Raw genomic sequence first — 6,000 nt, 5'->3', positions numbered from 1 at the left:
CAGTCGAGTATTTCACTTGATCTTGTAAATGAACCTTAATTTCATCCACCTGTTAGTAACCAATAGTCTACTTAGGTGAATGAAATGAAGCTCGGGGGACAAGTGCCTCGAATTCAGTCATTATGTCGAGGGCATGCAAACTCATTTCAAGCATATTTTTTCTCTATTTCAAGCTTGTGTAAAAATCAAACCACTCTCAAACATAGTTTTTCTCGTGTTTCAAGCTTGTGTAAAAATGAATCCATCCTCACCCTATCCTTTTTCTTTTTCTTTAATCAACCTGATTTTGCGAGATGAGCCTTAGTTTTCTCATTCCATCGTCACCATATGCTTGGCCAATCATACACTTTTGCTTGGTTGTTTTTACCCTTACATGGGGAACAACTGCAATGAGTGGTTTTATTAGCCAACCTCTTGACCTCTTCATGCTTTGAATAGTTCCATAATGACTGGAACTAGTTGTTACCCTTTATACCACTCATTCTTCTAGTAGGAGTCCTCTTTTAGCGCTTTTTAGACTCCCAAAATATGAAAAGATTGTCAAGCCCCTGTCTTTTCGAACTCGTTAAAGTAAATGAAAAGACGTATACTCAGGATAAGTTTAACCCTTTTCCGTAATGAGATAAAATAACTATGAAAAATGAATACCTTAGTCGAACATGACTAAGAGGTTCTCTTGAGTATCATTTTGTACCTTTTTAGACTTAAGGGACTCTCTACGAAAAGGAACATATGGAGTGTTTTCTTTTTCACCTCTTTCTCAAACTCTCTAAACATGAAAAATATGTCAAGTTAAACCTTCACTAGACTCATAAAAACATCAAACAGTGATGGACTCGTTGAAGATGATGAGACCGAACCACTCTTTCTCAAGGTTCGTTAAATATACTCGGAGCAATTCACCTGAATGATGAACTTACGTATTGAGCACATGTTAACCTCCCAAAGCTTGTAAAAATAAGGAGGTACTAACCAACAATGGTGGGGGAACTTGGAAAAATAGTGTACTCCACTTGTTAATGGTAGCGAGTCTCTCTTGAAAAAGACAATCTTCCACTTCATCTCCGTGGCTGTTGGGTTGGGAAGTTTGCTTACCTTTTGGTTCATCATACCTTTTTAAAGCCTCCATTTTCATATTGGGGTCAATGTTTCCAACTCCATTCAGTTTCCCCAGTGTGTTCAAGAGAAGTCATTCTATTCATATCTACTAAAATACGCTTAAGCCTTTATTCAGTGTTTGTTGTTCTTGATCTAGTTCTATATCATCGTCATTCTTTCTAAAATCATGATACCTATTTTGTGTCGTTATGGGGGATATATCAAGGCCCTCCTATGATTGGTCGCTTCCTCTCGACATCAACTCATTATCCGGGAAGTTGACTTAGAAAAAACCCTTCAGTACCTTTGTTCTTGCATACATCAATGACAATTTTCCTCACTCTCAGTGACATGTTTACATCATTGGCCTTTGACCGACAGATTTTGTGTGGTGCTTGACTTCAACTCATTGGTTTCCCTCGGGTCTATTAATCACTTACATCATTAGTCAGTAATCAGATGATGTCTACCATGTTTGAATCCAGCTCATTGATTCACATGGTTGCACTCGTACATTGGATGATCGTGTGAACAAGATAGAAGACCCCAGATCTAGTTCCATCCATTTGATATACGATTTCAGGATTAATACAACATCACTATGTATGATGGCTATGATCATACCGACAGTCATTGAGTCATGGGTCCACCTTTTTTCATCAGTGGACGCATCTTTTGGTCATTGTACATGTAATATTACGATTATATGTTGAGTATGGGTTGTTAGAAAATTATATGTTACAGAGCAATGGAACACATAAAATATTGCAAAAACACAAATATAGAAAACGCATAAAACAAGAGAGACACAGATATACATGGTTCACTCAATTTGGGCCACTTCCACAAAGAAATAGCCCATCTCGCCTTTATATTATCCATCAAAATTAATAGATACAACTGACAGTAGATCCACTGTAATTTCTTCTTTTCTCTCACATAGCCTCTCTCTCTCTCTCTCTTTCTCGCTCAGAATACACATATACACAACCACAATACAATTCCATCATATAAATCAAGGGGTTGCCTTCTAGGGAGAAAAACCCTAAATTAAACATAACTTCTACTGTCAGATCATCTGCTTTAATGAATGGCCCAGATTGACTACGAAATTACAATATTTTACAAGGAAAATTTACATCTATTTTTAGCTTCAAGGGCGCTGCCCCCGAACCAATCTAACAGTAATTAAATGGGCGCCATTGTCGCCCTATTAGGAACTCGGGTCCGACGTGGTGCTATCTCTAAATAAAGAATATAATTAGGCTTCACACCCAACATGGGTATGCCTCCCTTAGAAAAGACATCATGATGTAAATGTATTATAACAGATAGTCATGTCACTAGTTCCTCTTGATCTGACTTATCACAAGGTAAAGCACTTCAGTCATCATTTCTGACTTTTCACTTTAGGGGGATATCTATTAAATGTCATTTTTACACATCTGGTCAATAGGCCTATTGATTGGATCAATCAACATCCTTTTACCCCTTGTCATCACCTTTGCGCAAAGCCCCAAGCATGAATCTCCCTAATCCCTAAATTTCTGCCTTTAACTACTTCATTTGAGTGATTTTAAGGACCAACACACCCTATTTCCTTTGGAAACTGAGTTCACCAATAGGTCGGCCCTCTCAGGACTTGTTTTGATCACTAGTAGGTTGCCCCTTGCTGGGGGTGCACTGATTCTAGAAATCCGAGAAAAATAAAAAGAATCTCAAAGCTTCCTATTCCAAAAGATTATAGGAGCCGTTATAACTATTTACCTTGGATGAAAGTCTCAGATCTTTTTATATCCTACCTTGGAGACTTTACCCCTTATCCCTTGAGCTCATCCTCCCATCAAGAGTGGACCTCAAGCCAAGATTGGTAAATGGATAAGAATTTCTAAACTACCATCCTCTTGTATATATTTACTGCCATCCACAAGCTAGGTGTTGGATTTTGGAGATAGATTCTACCCTCATGTTGTTGTTGTGAGAGTCATTATTCCATGCATTAGGGTGAAATAGAGGCACACTTTGTGACAAGGAAGGACAAGTCAACTTGGAGGATCTCTTCTACAAAATCAACTCTATATTTGCTTGTAACTCTCTCCATTTCTATTAGTACAATAAGTACATTGTTTTCCTATATATGATGTTATGTTATTAATATATTTCAATACCATGTTTATATATTAAATGAAGTGATTGGATTATGTTATATAGATGTCGTAGATCTCTGGCTTGTGTTTTCTGATTGTGAAGGTTCTAATTATAGCGATAATAGCTAGGATTGGAGCGTACAATCCAAGAAAGGAGCGAAGCTTGCGACAGATTCTAGGTAGGCTTCATCCCATTATTCATTTAGTTTAAGGAAGAAATTATAGTCATTGCTTTATGTTGTTGTAGGTCACTCCACCAGACCTAGGGAAGACACTTCTATCTGTAGTTGTAGATCTTGTATAAAAAAACAAATGTGTTATGTGTTGGTTACCTGGTCTATTAATCTGCATACCTCCATCTTTGTATTTGTTTCTCCTCCTCCTAAAATCTACATCACATCAACTCTTCTATGTGCTAGATAATTAATGAAGAACGCCTCAATCAACTCTAACACATTCTCTAACTCTCTAACCAACCAACTCTCCAACCTTGCACAAATTTATAAATGAACTTTGATGGTTGTTTGTGTTCCACTCACACGAATATGAAATGAAAAAAAAATTCTCTTTGGATTACGATTGTGTCTCTTCAATTCCAAAACTGCTTAAAATCTTGAATATTAAAATACATAAAATGAATTTCATCATATCCAAATGTCATGCATTTATATTCTTCATGTCAATAAAATAAATAGCATGCAATAATAAAATCTTTCATTCATATTCAAATAGCCCCACATCACAATATCTTTCCATGTCTTTTCCTTTACCTTGCAGCATGTCTTTGTCTTTCATTTGTTGTCATGGAGTCTTTCATTTGCCTTTCATCACAACCATTCAACTCAATCAACCCGATACATGTGCCATCATATTTTCCTGCTCATTTACCCTTTGTTGTTCCTGTTCTTCCTTTGCCATCACCTTCATCTCTTGTTGTCATATATCCCTACCACATACCTTGTTTCTCCTATGCCTTTGTTTCTCTTGGTCCATTTTAGTACATGCCATAACCTCTAATAGTCATACCTTGTTGTTAGCTTGCTACTCACAACTCAACAATACTTTGCTGCTCATTTTCCATCAATGACAAGAATGCCACCAATCTCCCCCTTTGGTATTGATGGAAACAGTACATCTTGAGAATCAACTTCAACATCCTCTGGTTGCCTCCACCTTTGACATCAATGTCTAGGAGTTCTTCATAGTTGCTTAATTTTATGTAATATAATGAGGTTTTTTTTCAATGAAAACTTTTTGATGAGATCTACTCCTCTCCATGAATACTCTGACAGTGATACCATTATAAGATTCCATGGTTTCATGATTGACTTAAGCATTTGGTACAATGGTAAGTTATTTGAGTAATGATGTTTCTATTGCAAATATTGATTAAAAGAGCACCCTTTACTCTTGAAATAGGCTCCCTGTGCTGGCTGATGTAGTTTTCTTGCGAGCTGATTATTAAGGAAAAAAATTGTTCAAATTTTAGGAAGAAAACAAAAGAACTTCAGCGTTTAAGGAACCAATCAAAGTTTGGTCGATGAAATCAATTCCCTCTTCAGAACCAAAGAACTATCTCTAGCATGATACATGTACGTTAAAGGAAACAAAAACCTGCAAGCTAGTCTTTTCCAGCATATGCCCATGTATCTAGTTTCAAAATCATGCTTTTGATAAAACTGAGAAAAGAAACTGATCATGACCTTAACGAAAGATGCAATAATGAAAATGATGTTGATGCATGACCACTAATGCTAAAATAAACATCCAAGACCACAATACAACCGATTGCCCATGGGTAGATTCATCTAATGTGTTTTATTTATTCATTTCCACACACTGATCCTGTTGACAAAAAGTTACAATATCGAAGACTGAGCGCCCACATAGATTATTACGAAAAAAGCCACGCAATTTTGTCTATCCCAACCGTGAAAAAGAAAACTACAAACAACATGATACAAAGTGACCTTCCATCTTCCTTTTCTATCACATCATTATCGATACAAAGTGACCTTCCATCTTCCTTTTCTATCACATCATTATCGATGCAACATTTACAGATAGCCTCTAAAGCTTTTGCAACCCTGGCTTCAACGGGCATACCTGGAAGAGAAGATTTGTTTTTTTCTCTTTTCACTGAGGCCTGATCCATGAGTATAATAAAATTATCCTCTTAATAGGAGACACTGAGCATAATCTCATCTGACTTCACCAATGAGACACTGAGCATTGAATGAATTGACGGAAACATATCGAAATGCCATGACGAACCCTATAACTGGAGAGGCTTAAATTTATAAAGGTTTTCCGCCACCGACATCAGTCACTGTCACAATTCATTGAGGAAGGTCATGATATGGAATTGCGATGATCGTGGGATGGTGTGAGCCATGTGCATGCAAATATGGAATACAAATTACGAATATGCAGCGCAAGTCCTATTCAAAATATGAAGACAAAATTAAGTATACATAATTTCAAAGCTGTCACATGACAAATTTAAGTATACACAATGTCAAAGTTGTCACTTTCAGTTGTTGCGTTATTCATTAATAATAGGTAGGAGTTTTACAGTTTAGTATAAAAGAAATTGTCAACCTCGTTAATTAATGAAGGGTAGGAATTTAATTTAGATTTTATTAAATATGGATAAATTTAACCATTTCAGATAAACAATTAACCAATTTTAAAAATAAATAATTATATATATAAATTTAGATTTTATTAAATATGGATAAATTTAATCATTTCA

Source organism: Pinus tabuliformis, chromosome 9, assembly GCF_031772625.1.
Source record: "Pinus tabuliformis cultivar Carrire ecotype Pingquan chromosome 9, CPIR1, whole genome shotgun sequence".
Classification (NCBI taxonomy): Eukaryota; Viridiplantae; Streptophyta; class Pinopsida; order Pinales; family Pinaceae; genus Pinus; species Pinus tabuliformis.
The sequence above is the reverse complement of the archived record's forward strand: the minus strand, read 5'-3'. Positions refer to the sequence as shown.